A 13,697-nucleotide genomic window follows, 5' to 3' on the forward strand; every position below is an offset into this window, starting at 1 on the left:
ACAGTTATTAGTTTCTTTGTATAAGAGAAATAACGTATAATTTTATATATCAGTCTATTTTTAAAAAGTCAGCAAACCACGGACCAATTAAAACACAGGTTTAAAGATGAGGATTTTGATTCATTATAGTTTTCCAATGACAAATATTCTAGGAACATTTTAGGCTCTTCCATTTCTTGAAAGGTGCATTTGGACCTTTCCAAATTGTGGTAATTTGGTTCTGGGTTGCTGTTTAACCATTTTGAGTTTTCTTTAGAAAGATGGTATTATTATTCCCTGAATAATAAAATCAGCAGTAAGTGGGTGAATCCATAAATCCATAAATACGTGTAGTGGAGGATTGGGAGATAGAACCAGGAAACAAATTAAATATGTTAAATTCTGCACAAATAAGTCCAATAAAAAGGTGATCATGGCTCCTCCTTTGTAGGTAGCAAATAAAGCCAGATGTCTCTAACTGGTCATTATTTTATTTTATTTTGTGTTGAGCAAGGAATTCAATAGTATTCCTAATATTTCGTAGAAATTCAACTAAGTAAGAGAGTACCATCCTTGGGAAGATGATGAGAATGTGATCTGAAATAGAGCTTCTGGTTAACTAGTCCTCTTCACAAATTTCAGTTTAAAAAAGAGAACTCTGTTTTCATTGTGTTTACAAATTGGCCTTCCTTCCCCCTTTTTCCTTTGTAGAATGAACACAAAGCTGATGTAATCATTCTGTAGTCCTGAAGACCTGGCCATTAATTCTGGGACTAAGAAGCGTAAAAACTGATGTGAGTAAATATCAGTGTTTGTGTTCAGGGCTTAGATGGGGGTTATTTATGGAAGCCCACGAAATTATTTCAATAAAATAAATAGTTAAATAATATATGAAATTGAGGAATGCCAATCCTGAGCCCCATGATTGGAATATGTCATGAATTAAAATTTGTATTTACTTTGACTCATCTCAACTAAGGACCATTACTAAAGTGATGGAGGGCATTTCATATATTCTCAAAGCAGTATATCTTCCCATTTAATATTCTTGCCACATTTGCTTAATACATTCCTTCACTGGTAAAGATCTCAGTTGTTAACCCTTGGAGGCTAGAATACCTCGGAAGATGGCAGATGTCAGTTTTGTCACTTGTGGGTGAAGATGACAGGTCTGTGGTTGTTGATGACACCAGCTTTAATGTATGACAAGTCAAGTGGAAAAGGAGCAGGCGGATACCAGTCATAAGTGAGGGACTGATATGAAGCAGCATGCTGATTAATCCCTACGTGTCAAACGGGTTCATTGTGAAAAGTGGGTGACTATTTGCTCTCCATGAATGGGGGCAATGAACAGATTTTGGTTGTTTTTCAGGCTTTTGTTCTCAGTTTTGTGTCATTAAAGGTTACTGATTGTAGAACTATTATCCGTGATTCTGTGAATGAATGAATGAATCCATTCAAGAAGGCATCAGTGAATGAAGACCTAGCAAGCTGTGCCTGGATCAATGATGAGTATTGGTGGAGGTATCTGAATCAACACCTTTGATGAAGCCCTCTGTGTAACTCTGAGGTCCATTACCGAGAAGGAACCAGTCAATATTCTCTGTAGAAATTAGCTAATAGTAGAAGTTAGGAAAATTCAATAAACTCGCCCCAGGCTTTTGTGGTTCATGGATATGGATTGTATTATTTCAAGTGAATCAATGCGTGAATAAATAAAGAAATGAATACATGAAACACTAAAAGCCTCCTCATGGGACAATTAGCAGAGCGCAGTAAACACTATTAATATCAATACAATCCTGAAGGAAAATGGAAAGGCTTACTCTGTAATCCCCTTTTATATGGAACATATTAGTGTCTGCAGCTAAGAAGCAGTGTGTGGAGTTCCTGTAGTTTGCTGGGTTTTTTTTTTTTAAAGAAAAAGGAAAGTGTTTGCCTCAGTCAATAATCTGTTAGATAGCCATCTCTTTAATAGGTATTGATACAGGTGGATATTTGAAACCATTATAGATCTTAATCTTGGGTGAGGTGTGGACTTAAGAGTATTTAGTGTATTTTTTATCACTAAGAATTCCATACTGGTTTAATAATGAATTGTATGTTTGAGCCGAAGTTCTTATTGGTATCTAGCTCTGTCTGATGAGCAGCCATTAAAAAATTCTAAATGTGGTGTAAATCTGCTTTTTCCTACACAGAATGAACCATAGCATGGCTGATTCAATCATTTATTAAGAATGATTATAGTCAACCAGGAGCATGAAGACTAAGACAAGTGAGTCCCTTAGCTCACATTCTTGTTTGGATGACTTGTTCATGGGTGTTATCTGAAGCATTTCAAAGTAGATAATTGTGTACCTCACAAAATAAATAAAACACTCCAAGTGTAGACTGGTGATGGGAATGTGTTATAAACCTAATATTACGTGTAATCTAAATCAGTACAATGGAGGTAATTTTAAAAGAAGATACAAGTTATTTTATTTATTTTCAGAGCAGTTTAATATTCTTTATTTTTTACCATGGTTGATTTAAGCATTCCCATTTGGGTAGAGCTAGCTGATAGCTCTTTGGGGGCAGCCCAGAGGTGATGGAAGATGGTGGTTTCATTATTTTTCATTGAACCATCTTTGACATATGGACAAATTAAATAAGAGAGGGTCACACAGGAAGCAGTGCTAAATGTGGGTTTGATACAAAGCAGGGAAGTTGAGCCATTTGCATGTGTAGCTTTGAGCACCATTACAAAAAAAATGAGTTTATTAGCTCTCTGGGAGAAAAGCCTAAAATTCAAGGATCTTGTTTTTGGAATTTTGTGATTGTATTATTATTATTTGTGAATCAGAAAATTAATCAATAAACACAAAAAAATTTCCTAGCATGGACCAATGATGAATGTCATGGGGTTTCTGAAACAAGAATTTTGATTAAACCCATCTGCAACTGAGGTCCATTACAAAGAAACACCTCATTATTCTCTTTGTGGGAAATGAGCCTACAGCATCTTATTCATGGGCTTTTGTGGCTTGGGGTATGAATTCATTATTATAATACAATTAGCCCATGAATAAAGAAATATATCAATGAATAAAGAATAAGAGAGATATGCATGCACTACTTTTAAGGCATAGAATGAGACATGGGTAGTTATTAAAACAATTTTGAGATATTTAGTCCCAATAAATTAATACTCAAGGTTTTTATCACTTTGGTAAGGGGCATGTGGTCAGGTGCGCGTAAGAATCAGTGTTTTGTTTTGTGTTGAGGCACACTGCCAATTGATCATTTTATTAAGGAAAGGGAAATACATTTACATAAGTAGTTGATTGAATAAACTATGTAATTGAGAGGGAGAGCATGGAGCAATGATGATAATGTTTTATACAGCCACAGTCATGATTAATGCAATCTTTTTATGCAGTTTTATGTAAGCAAGCAAGTATTAAAGAATCAGGTTGCTATTCTTCTGGGTAATGACATAGGACAAATGTAAATATTATTCAAGGTACTCCTCCGGTGTGGGTGGGCTGACATATATTGAAGTATAATTATAAGTGAGCAAATGCATTTGCATTTATATCAGTTTTTTTAATATCAGTTTTTTTTTAAAGTCAGCCAGTAATGTGCAAAAGGAAAGCATGCAGTTGGATGTAGAGATCACGATGCATCATGTTTTATACCGCTGATATCCAGAGGAATTCAAAGAGCTCTAGGCCTTTCAAATGGTGCACACAGACATTTGTAAATAATCAGTATTTTGCTTCTGTACTGATGGTTGTTTAATTTTTGGAATTCTTTTAGAAAAATGAAGGGATGGCCTTATTATCCCATGAGTAATTAAATAGAACAATTAGTGAGTGAATTAATAAATATATTAAGTAGGGTCAAGCTTGGATCCCTGGTGAGATTGTGCCCTGAATTGAATCTCCCAGGTATCCAATTCTGCACAAAGAAAGTTCCACAAAAAAGATGATCCTGGCTTTTACCTACATGGGTAGCAAGTCCAGACAGATACTCCTCATAATTATAATTATTTTTCTTCTGTTTAGTGCTAGGTTCAATGGTGTTCATTATATTATTTAAAAAATCACACAAATTAGTAAATATAAAATAGAACGCTCTCTTCCAGATGTGTAGAAAATTATGCAAATTAAGGTTTATGGTTACTTGACTTTTGATCATTTAAATTAGTTAAGTGTAGACTGATTCTTTTTCAAGTTTGCCTTTTACTCCTCAGAGTGAGCACAATCTTGATTTGATTATTATCTCATGGTGAAGATCTTGCCTTTTATCTCTTTGGGTAAAGAGAGAAGAGATCAATGTCAGCAATAATCAATGTTCATGTATTGCTTGGGGCTTGGTCATGGGTATTCATTGAGATGTTCTGAAAGACAAATGGCTGCATACATGAACAAATTCAAAGGTGGTCATGCGTTGACCAGTGATTACAATATGTTATGAATTCAGAATTATGATTAATCCATTTTAGCATTACTGAATGATTGAGATGAAGGATGAAAGGCATTTCAATAATTTTCAAAACACTTTTATATTCCATTTTATTTTTGTTCCACAGTGGATTTAAACACTTCTCCATTGGTTGATATTATTATAGACTATGAACCCACTGAGGGGAGAACATAAGAAAACGGGAAATTTTGCTTTTTTCTTAGTCATGATACGAAATGGTAGTTCACTGAACCATCTTTAAAACCTAGATGTTAAATGAAAGAGCCCAAGCAGAGACCAATGACTAAGGGAATTGAGATGATGCAGGGAAGTGGATTAATTCACATTTGTAATTGCACAGAGAGAGCTAGTTCTGTAGCTCGGTAGGGAGTCAGCTTTCATGGACATATTCCTGTCTTCAGGGACCTTCATTTTATTTTCCTAATTCATGCGTGTTGACGGTATTATTAGCAAACCAATGAATAAGTCAGAACAATATGTTAAATGAAGGCACAGAATACCAGGTCTGGATCAATGATGAGTGTGCGTGGGGCATCTGAATAATATTTTTGATTAAAACCCAGTCTGTAACTCTGAGGTCCGTTCCAGCTATGGGAAATGTGCTTACAGATGAAATTAGAAATATTCAGAGTGGTCTTGATTTGTGTTGTTGCTATTTTATTGTTCACAGCTATGAATTGTATTCTTATGAGGAAGTCAGTCCACGAATAAGTAAAGTATAAGTACAGAGGAGGCCTTACCTGATCCGGAAAGGAACTCGTGAATCAAGGATTATTATGAATATTTTTCTGGAATTTTGAGTTAGAATAAAGTAGACTAAGGCTGCTCCTCCTTTGGGAACGTACAGATAGACACATGTGAGCATCAGTGTTTTTGTTCTGAGGCGGTAGTGAGTCAGTGGCATGTCTTATTTTAAAAAGGGACAAGAAAATTATATTTTGTATAGTAATCAGCAATACTTAATAGAATATGTATTTTCAATGATAATCTAGCAAATCATGATAAGCCCATTAGTATACAATGATTTTAATAAATAAGATTTAATCTAATCAATGCTAAAAAATAAAATACATTATTACATAATTATTGAAACTTAGAAAAGGTCTAAGCATGAACATTGGAAAGGTGAGTACAGTAACTGTGTTCACTGACTTTTCTTTCAAAAGAAAAATGTAAAAATAAAAACCTAAAAATGAGAGAAAACTGTAAATGTATTTTGTTGACGATTTCTGCAAGTGAAAAGCCAATGGATACATTTAGTATCACTTAGCTTTCAATTATGAAGTATCCCTAGGGTTCACCATTATTGGTGCCATTATTGGCAGTGAGTAAAAGAATAATTTTATATTTCAATCCATTATTTAAAAGAATGTAAACCATGGGTCAGTGCGGAGCACATATAATATATGAAGGAGCATGATTAACCCTGGTCTATACCCTTGAAGTCCACTTGAGTAAAAAAGATCCAGGCCCCCTCCTTCAGGGAAAGATCATATAACCCCCATTCTTTAAATACATCTTACTGTTGAAACATTTAAATTCAAATTAATTAAAAATAAAAATTCACACCCTTCATAACACTACCCACATTTCAAACCACATGTGGCCAGTGGCTACCATATTGAACAGTGCTAATAGAGAATATTTTTATCACGGCAGAAAGTTCCATCAGTGCAAACAGTGCTGAGATAGATAGTTGCATGTAATAGCATTTAGCTTTGGATGGTTGATGGCTCTACCATTTTGTCTTTTCTCTAGGAAAAAAAAGAGTAGATAATTAAATTATCCTTAGAGTTATTTACAAAGTGAGTAAATAAATTAATTGATAAACACAAGAATTGAAGTATAGTAAGGCTCGTTGTTCAGATTGTTTGATGAAATAAGAATTTAAATTCATCCCGTTTTGCTCAGGTTTTCCCACTAAAAGATTATCTGGACTTTTTACTATTTGGTAGGTTATAGAGAAAGATATCAATAATAGTGCTAGTTCTTTTTGTGTTGGGTGGTAGATGATAAAAGATCTTCTCTATGTTATTTCACACTAAAGATTGAGTAATTCAGTAGATGAAAAGGATACCACTGTTGTATTGAAATGTGTGAAAATGTGACACGAACCAATATTTATGATTAATCTACTAATGCAGAACTAACTTCTATTTAAAAATCTAAATTTATACTTTTCACTCTTTTAAAAATCTACCTTATCCTCCTGGATGAACACTCCACATTGAATTCAGCCATTGTCCAATGAAGAAGATCTTGACTGTTACTTCTGTGGGTAAGAAGCACATGTAACAGTCAAAGTTTGTTCTCGTTCATATGGTTTGTCCTTATGTGGTTACTAAGGTAGTTAGATAGAACAAAAGGCTATATACACAAAAATATCATCTAAGAACACTATGTATGAACCAGTAGTAGGAATGTGCTCTGGGCCAAGGAGTAGAATTAACCCATTTCAGCACAACTGAGATGCATTTTTTTTAAATGGGTGGCATTTAATTAATTTTTGGAACTGTTTGCTATTTCATATTATGTCTAAACCACAGTTGATTGAAGCATTTTCATTTTGTTAGAGATCCAGGCTATTTAACAATTTAGAGGAAGGAGGTCTCAGAAGGTAGAGCATATTGTCTGTGTTCTAAATGTGGGATACCATTGTATTTTTTTGTTATTAATCCATGCTTAAAACTGGACATTAAATGAACATGGCCCAATCATGGGACATTTTTAATGATGGTATTGGTATGAAGCAAGGTTCACACGGAGATCTGGTCTGAAAGCTCTGTGAGAAATCAGTCTAGAGACAGATCATAGTTCTATCGAGTATCTTGTTCTGGGAGCTGGTGATTCATGGGAAAATGAAAGTAGAAATGAATGACGATAAAGAGTGCCAAGCGTGGACCAATGATGAGATTGGAGGGTGTCTGAATCAAAAATTTTGATTAAAGCCATCTGTGACTCTGAGGTCCATAATTAAAAAGTGGCCTCATTTTTTCCTCTATGGAAATGAGCTTAGAGCAGAAGTTCAGAATGTTCAAGTGTCTTGATTATGGGCATACCCACTTTCTGGGTATAGATTGAATACTTGTAAGTAAATCATGCATGAATAAATTGAAGAAATATAAAAATGAGTAAATATAAAGAAATCCGGGCATAGACCAATTATGAGATATGTGATAAAACAGGGATTGTTGTTATACATTTCTGTGGTACTAAAGTCCTTTTTGCCCCTTTTTGGAGGGAGTGGGTAGGCAGATGTATGTAAGACTCAGTATCGTTGTTTGATGTAGGTGGTTGTTTGCTGGTGGTTGTTTTTATTTAGAAAAGGAAAAATTACATACATAAATAATTCATTAAATACTTAATTGGAAAAAGAATGAGCATAGTTCATATTAGAATGTGCCTTATGAGCAGAATTAGTATTAATCTACCTCTGTTCACTGAATTTTATTAAAAAAGAGAAACAGCTCATTTTTAAAGCTCTGTGGGTACTATAATAGACATGGAGACAAAATGGTATTTTTCACGTTTCCTTGTCTAGTATTAGTTAATTCCCAGATATTGATGAATTGTTACATTTGAGTAGATTAAGTCCCAACCACCGTTTTTAAAAGGGGGCAAAACATGGTCCGGTAAGAAGCAAGAATAATGATTAATTTTTTGTATATACTACTGATCCTCTCTTTGTAGCTTGGCTATGGGCATGTGGACACTTGCACATGATAAGCATATCTATTCTGGGTTGTTCATGGGTTTACCTGTGTGTGTGTGTGTGTGTGTGTGTGTGTGTGTTTTAGTATATTTTAATGTATGATCAAATATTCCCTGAGTCACTCCATAAATGAATAAATAAAACAATGAATGGTTGAATTAATATATGAGGAGGGTCAAGCATAGATCTTGGTGAGAATATGCCATGAACTACAAATTTAAACTCATCTATTTCTACACAAATTGAGTCCTTCAGAAAAAGAAAATTGTCTACGTTTTTGCCTATGTGGATTGGGGGTCACTAGACAGATAAGTGCAATGGGCAGAATTTTAATTTTTGCACAATAAACTCAACAGTATTCATTGTATTATTTAAAATTTATAGTTAAATCAAGAAATAAGATATTCTTGGGTCAGTAATGAAAATGAGAAGTGAATCAACTTCCTGATTAATCTTGTACCACACAACAATTGTCTTTTAAATCGGTCTAAATCTGGACTGTTCATTCTTTTGAATATTGGTACTTGACTCCACAGGATGAAGATGATGGTTGATTTAATCAGTCTCAACTGATGAAGATCTTGGCTGTTAGCTTTGTGGGTAAGGAACCTAATGACTAAAGTAAATAATAGTCAAAAGATCTTGTCAGTTGGGGTGAATTTTTCATTAGGGTTCACTGAATTATTTCAATTAAGCCATACATAGATCAATGATGTGAATGTGCTATGAAATAAAGATGATGATGAATCCAGTTCAGTACAATTGTGGTTGAAAATAAAATGGGAGACATTTTATTCATTCTCAAAGTAGATGAATAATCCATCTTATTTTTGCAGTGCATTTGACTTAAACATTTATTCAGTGATAAAATCTAAGACTGCACTGTCAGTGTGGTAGCCCCTAGCCACATGTGGCTATTTAAGTCTAAAGGAATTAAAGTGCAGTGAATTTTAACTTCAGTTCCTCAGTTGCACTGGCCACATTTCAAGTACTTAGTAGCTGCACGTGGCTAATGGCGACCGCGTGAGAGAGTGCAGGAATGGCACAGTCATGTTATGTTGTAAAGTGCTACTGCATAGCTCCCCCTGAAGGAGGACAGAGGAAGATGGAAGGTGGTTGGAATAGGGTGCTCGTGAAGCTGGCATGTTAATTGATCCATACATAACTCGCTGAGGGCCACTGCAAAAAACGGCTTTTGGGAAAAGGTCTAGTTATAGGAAAAGAGCCTGTAACTAGACCTTGGTCACATCCAAAGATCTTGTTCCTGGCTTTTTAAAAATTCGTGGGTATTGATTTTATTACTGTTGGTAGATCAATGAATGGATCAATAAACAAAGGTATACATGAAAAAAAAAAGATTGCTTAATCTGGATCAATGATGAGTACCCTGGGGTGTCTGAAATCAAGGATTTTGATTAAACCCTATAACTCTGAGGTCCATTACAAAAGATTCCTCTCTGTTGTCTTTATGGGAAATGAGCTTATTCTAGGAGTTAAAAATATTCAGGAGTGTGTTCTTGGGCTATTGGGTATTTTATTTTCAGTAAATCAGTGCATGAATAAATCAAGAAGCAGATAAATGAATAAGGACAAAATGGGTTATTCCTGGACCAAATAGGAGAGTATGTAATGTAATATATGTAATATAAAAATCATTGTTAATAAATTTCTGAAGCACTGAGTTCCGGTAAAGTAAATTGATTAAAGCTGACCCTTTTGGGTAAAGAGAATTTAGATAAATGGATGTAAGAACCCATGTTGTTTTTCTCGGTTGGGTTGTTGGTTTTTTGTTTTACTGAGAAGAGCAAAACATTTACTCAAAATTAATTATCGATTAAATAACTCCATAACTGAGTGAGGGCTTACACATGGACTTATGTTGAGAATGTGTTACATGACCAGTTACAACTAATCCAATGATATTCACTATGTTTTAATAAAAAAAAAGGAAAAAAATCATCTGATCTTTTTTTCTGTGCCTAAGAAGCATGTGGACAAGCATTAATATTGTCCCTTTTCTGTGGAGTCACAAATACTAATGATATTATAAATATATAAAAGAGTAATTTAACATTTTAATCAATTATTTGGACCATGAGGAGCACGTGTTATGAAACAAGGACAGTGATTAATCCAGTTCTACACAATTGCTCTCCAGATAAAGAAAATAAGACTTACGCTCTTGATTTGGGGAATGGTGAATACATTTAGATAGGGTTTCTTTTTCTGGTTTGGTGAAGTTTCTTTAAAAAAGCAGAAGATAAATGACTCCATATAACTATGTTCGTACATACACATATAAAGGTGAGACAAGAATGCACAATTGTTGAGAATGTGCTGGAATCTAGGATTCAGATTAGCCTAGTTCTTTCCAAGGAAGATTCATATAGAAAAAAGAGTTCTCTCCTGGCTGAGTAGGGGACATAGAAACAGATATGAATAGTAGCCATGGTTCTTGCTCTTTTATCTGTTGTTGGTTTCAGAGGTGTTCATTATATCAGTTAAATGTAATGCTTGGCTCAATCAAGCAGTAAGTATGCTGTTCTGAGTTTTAATACATAACAGGCACTAAGGTTTATTTCTAATCATTTATTGTTGACTTGAACTAAAATATCTGAATCTAGGCTGTTCTATATCATCTGTTTCATTGAATCTATTTGTTTTTATATTTGCTTTCTACTCTACAGAATGGATGCATGATGAATCAATTATGGAGTGTGGAAACTTGTGTAAGTAACAGTCAAGGTAATTGCTTGTGGTTTGGTGGTCTGTCATGGGTGTTAACTCCATTACTGAAAGGGAATAAATGGCTACATATACAAATAAAATGAATGAAGGTCATGTTTGGGCCAGTTCAGCACATCCATCGTCAATTAAGGAGAAAAAAGCAAGATCGTTTTATTCATTTTCACAGTTAATTATTCAACTAATTAATGTAAAATGTATTACTCAATTTCAATTTTGAGTCACAGTTGATTTAAACCTCCCTTTATTTATGGAGACATAGTTTGGCTACATTCAAATAGTAAAATGGGGTTAATATGAACTATTGTATTAATCTCTATAGGAAACATTATGGACAATCAATGAAAGATATAATCAGTGGGCTGTAATTCTATTCAGAAATGTTAGAGATATTCAAGGCTCTTGTCTCAAGTTTTCATGACCTTTATGCATTTTATTATCATTAGGGAATTGGTGAATTAATCATTAAAACGTGCACACGATTGAAGATAATGAAGGCCAGTCCTGGACCAATGATGATGACTGGTGGAGTATGAGTCATGGATGATGAATACTATGTAACTGGAACTCTGAGGTCCAAAACAGTAAGAAATCTAGTCTATACCTTCTGCTGGAAATGATCCAATGGACAGACAGAATATTTAGGAATATTTAAAGATCTCCTTAATTTTTTTTTTTAAGATTTTATTTATTTATTCGACAGAGACAGAGACAGCCAGCGAGAGAGGGAACACAAGCAGGGGGAGTGGGAGAGGAAGAAGCAGGCTCATAGCAGAGGAGCCTGATGTGGGGCTCGATCCCAGAACGCCGGGATCACACCCTGAGCCGAAGGCAGACGCTTAACCGCTGTGCCACCCAGGCGCCCCTAAAGATCTCCTTAATTTTTGTGTTCATGGAATTCGATTTCTATTATTGTAAATGGATCAACAAAAGAATCAAACAAACAAACAAAGCAAGAATGCAAAACATTATCCAGTTATGAAGATATATGATGAGGACAGAAATGTTGTTAATATATGTTAAAAATACTGAATTCCATTAGGAAATAAATGTCCTAAAGGTATTATCTCTTTGGCTAAGGTTGATATGTACAGTGTAAATCATAGCCTGTTTTCTTGTTTGGCCAGGGCCTTGTTCAACGTTGTTTGTTACTTTGAGGAAAAAACGTAACAATTTAATGCATACCTAAATCACAAATAAAATGAACGGAGGCATGCAAGGAGAAATGGATAGACTATTTCAAATCTATTTTATGATCTGTTTTTGTGATCTCAGAATGGATGCTCCCGGCCAGTTTAAGCATCTCTCTCCATGGCCTTCATCTCTGGTTGCCTAGCAGCATAGAGACCAATGTGAGTATGGTCTAAGTATTTGTCTTGGTTTGGGTCCTTGTGAAAGGATCCAAGAAGGCCAACCATGGCCCAGTGATAAATACGGCACTGTCCTGAGCACTATTGCTGATGATTGCAAAATTAAGAATGATTAATGAGAGATAGAATCAACGTAGTAAGGGATCCTGTAGCGAGCTGTTAGAGATACTTGAAAATCTTGTTCTTAAGCTTTTGTGATTCAGAGTTACCTAATTACTAAAGAAATGAGGGGTTAATCAGTAAACAAATGTAGAAATTAATGGAGCAGAAGAGAGCCAGTTCTGGACCAATGATGACAAAGGGTGGCGTATGAGTCATGGATGATGAATATTACGTGTCTGAAACTCTGAGGTCCAACGAATAAGAAATCCAGTGCATTCCCGCCGTTGGAAATAATCCTTCGGGCCGCTGTAAGGGTACACGAGGCTTTTGTTCTTTTACTATGTCTACCCGGTTTCGATTTCCTATTATAAATGGCTCAATGATAGAACCATAAACAAATACGTAAATCAGTAAATATAAAGAGATGAAGCAAACTGTTAAACAAAAAAAATGTGGTGAGGCAAGAAATACTATTAATATTAATTGAAATCACAGACGTCCATTAAGAATTAAAGGGACCGACTGTGTTACCTCTGTGCAGGGATCGCACAGGCACTGATTACTAATAGTCACTTCGGTTGTCACAGACCAGTCTCATGGGTGAGGTGGTTGATTTTGTTAAGAGGAAACTCTGTAAATATTATGAAAAATTAATAAATAATCAAATGGCTGGGTAAATGAAATGTGAAAGCAAAGCTTAATGGAGAGGACGTCTCAATTTTTTAAAATAATCTCTTCTGCTTTGTACTCCTCAGAATGGAGGCACTTGAGCTGATTCCCTGCGGTTGGCTCCATTGTTAGGAACACAGACGCGAATGTGAGTAATAGTTACAGTGCTCTTAGGTTGATGGTTAGTTTTTAAAAAGAATATTCAGTGTTTTAATAAGATGTATTTTGTATAAGCAAAGAAAGCCAACTGTTGCCCAATGATAAATATGCTATCATATGAAACATTGAGGATAATTCATATAAGAAATATATTGATGGGGTAAATGATTGTATAGGTGGATATAGGAATATTTAGGGCCCTTCTTTTTTTTTTTTTTAAATACATTGGTACTTGTTTTATTATTATCAGAGAATTGGTAAATTAATTCATAAACAAATATTGATGAAAATGAAGAAAAAGAGGCTCAAGCTTGGATCGATGATGATGGCTGGTGGCGTATGAATCATGCATAATGAATGATACGTGTCTGGAACTCTGAGGTCCAACGAAGAGAATCTAGTTTACCGCCTCCATTGGAATTGGCCCTATAGACAGATGTTAAGAATATATAAGGTCCTTGGTCTTTTTGTTCATGGATTTTGATTCTATT

General features: G+C 34.8%; 1 long non-coding RNA gene, 6 other non-coding genes and 2 pseudogenes across 7 annotated transcripts in view; all 9 read left to right on the forward strand.

Moving 5' to 3' along the window:
* Positions 1-13,697, forward strand: part of LOC123778179 (uncharacterized) — a 67,545-nt gene that overhangs the window by 20,022 nt on the left and 33,826 nt on the right. The window contains exons 5-11 of the long non-coding RNA XR_015721878.1: positions 691-773; positions 1,352-6,727; positions 8,698-8,761; positions 10,849-10,890; positions 11,353-11,490; positions 12,182-12,258; positions 13,134-13,195. This is a non-coding gene — a long non-coding RNA (uncharacterized LOC123778179). The remainder of the gene's footprint in view (positions 1-690; positions 774-1,351; positions 6,728-8,697; positions 8,762-10,848; positions 10,891-11,352; positions 11,491-12,181; positions 12,259-13,133; positions 13,196-13,697) is intronic.
* On the forward strand, positions 1,478-1,555 carry LOC123778254 (small nucleolar RNA SNORD113/SNORD114 family; annotated as a pseudogene).
* Positions 2,861-2,933, forward strand: LOC123778203 (small nucleolar RNA SNORD113/SNORD114 family). The gene has a single exon (XR_006775837.1). It is a non-coding gene; the product is annotated as a small nucleolar RNA SNORD113/SNORD114 family (small nucleolar RNA).
* LOC123778258 (small nucleolar RNA SNORD113/SNORD114 family) lies at positions 4,956-5,032 on the forward strand (annotated as a pseudogene).
* Positions 7,347-7,420, forward strand: LOC123778244 (small nucleolar RNA SNORD113/SNORD114 family). The gene has a single exon (XR_006775869.1). It is a non-coding gene; the product is annotated as a small nucleolar RNA SNORD113/SNORD114 family (small nucleolar RNA).
* LOC123778251 (small nucleolar RNA SNORD113/SNORD114 family) lies at positions 9,530-9,602 on the forward strand. The gene has a single exon (XR_006775875.1). It is a non-coding gene; the product is annotated as a small nucleolar RNA SNORD113/SNORD114 family (small nucleolar RNA).
* On the forward strand, positions 11,412-11,486 carry LOC123778213 (small nucleolar RNA SNORD113/SNORD114 family). The gene has a single exon (XR_006775843.1). It is a non-coding gene; the product is annotated as a small nucleolar RNA SNORD113/SNORD114 family (small nucleolar RNA).
* On the forward strand, positions 12,559-12,633 carry LOC123778212 (small nucleolar RNA SNORD113/SNORD114 family). The gene has a single exon (XR_006775842.1). It is a non-coding gene; the product is annotated as a small nucleolar RNA SNORD113/SNORD114 family (small nucleolar RNA).
* On the forward strand, positions 13,519-13,593 carry LOC123778225 (small nucleolar RNA SNORD113/SNORD114 family). Its single transcript, XR_006775854.1, has one exon. It is a non-coding gene; the product is annotated as a small nucleolar RNA SNORD113/SNORD114 family (small nucleolar RNA).

This window comes from Ursus americanus, chromosome 26 (assembly GCF_024610735.1).
Source record: "Ursus americanus isolate L20-20 chromosome 26, mUrsAme1.1.p, whole genome shotgun sequence".
NCBI classification, from domain to species: Eukaryota; Metazoa; Chordata; class Mammalia; order Carnivora; family Ursidae; genus Ursus; species Ursus americanus.